This window comes from Penaeus monodon, chromosome 15 (assembly GCF_015228065.2).
Source record: "Penaeus monodon isolate SGIC_2016 chromosome 15, NSTDA_Pmon_1, whole genome shotgun sequence".
Lineage (NCBI taxonomy): Eukaryota > Metazoa > Arthropoda > Malacostraca > Decapoda > Penaeidae > Penaeus > Penaeus monodon.
This window is the reverse complement of record NC_051400.1, coordinates 9,438,798-9,440,313: the sequence shown is the minus strand read 5'-3', so window position 1 is coordinate 9,440,313 and position 1,516 is coordinate 9,438,798.

Genomic DNA, 1,516 nt, shown 5'->3' with positions numbered 1-1,516 from the left:
AATATGTATCATTTTCATGGTATGTTTTAAATGTCGGTACATTTTCTCACCTTTTTATTGACCAAACATTAACATGCCTTGTTTGGAGGAGAAGACGGCAGATCACGGAACACCAAGACAACACAAAGTCACTAATCAATACTTACACGAAGAAGTGATAGAAAAAGCAACACCATCCGCACGGGTGCTCCAGGAACAGGTACGTCTTCTCCCGGAGCGTCTTGCCCTTCTTGTTAGTGAAGACGTACTTGGCCTTGAACGCCTGGTCCATCGGCAGGAAGATCGGGTAGAAGTTCTCCGGATAGGATGTGGAGGACGTGACATTGACGGTGATCGGCGGCGACTCCTTGCCCGCGTCCCCCGGGTGGCGTCTCCGGATGGGCGACGGGTGCCGCTTGTGGTGCGGGTGGCCCAGGCGGCGCCCCACGTAGCGGCGGGCCTGGTTGAAGCGGCCTCCGGGGTCGCACTTCTGGGCCGCCTCGATGTCCATGCCGGGCCCACGAGGGTCGTCCGAGAGAAAGGTGTCCGAGTGGCCATTGTTGCCGCGGGGGTCGGCCAGGGGGGACTGCAGGGGCAGCCACGCGGGGGTATCAATGTTGTGCGAGTCGAGCATACGCTTTTCCTCGATGTCGACCTCTGAGTCGAACCGCAGAGCCGTCTCCAGGAGGCGATTGTGGGTTCCCTCGAAGGAGCGGCGCCGCCCTCCGGAGCGAAAGCCGAGAGGGGCGCGCGCGACCGTGAGGATGATGTCGTCGGCGACCCCCGAGGTGCTCGAGAACGCCGAGAAGTTGCTCTCTGTTGTTTCCTGCCTGTCGAAGAACCTTCGTCGAGCGGACACAAGGCGGCCGTCCACCATCCCCTCCCCCAGCATGGCGCGACCGCTCGAGCCCTCCCTCGCCCAAGGACTCCCCTCTGCAGGCCAACAGGTTTCTTTAAGAGCCACGACTTCGGCGCCTGCCACTGGTCATAGACCTCTACGCGTCGACTTCGGTGGAGGATCCAGAACCAGTTCCTTTTCCATCACCTGTCCTGAGACGATCGGAGGACACGCGGTGCCGCCTATGACCCGGTGCCAGCTCTTCCCTTCGACGGCGCGTGGGGCGACTTCGCTGTCAGATTTTCAGTTGATCGCCGCGGTAATTGGAAAAATTCGAGCCAGACTTGCAGAATCGTACGACAATTTTCATGTTTGTTTTCCATCACCCTCCACACAATTATCAGCAGCCTATCAGATTTCGTCCCGATATTTTCATTTCAGTTCCTGATGAAAAGAAAATATCCTCCAAAATGATATGGAACTTTAATATCAAATCACAGTAGAAAGGTAGGAAGCGAAAATGTTGCAGTTCATATTGCAAATTGAAAACATGGCCGTACCTCAGTCACATATCACTGACGGAGATCTGTAATCTGCAACCAACAGGCAGCATTCGTGACATTTGTTAAAAATGAGTGTCCGCTATGTTCTGCATAACACGTGGTAGCTTTTGGTGTGATTATTATATTGTGGGCAGTT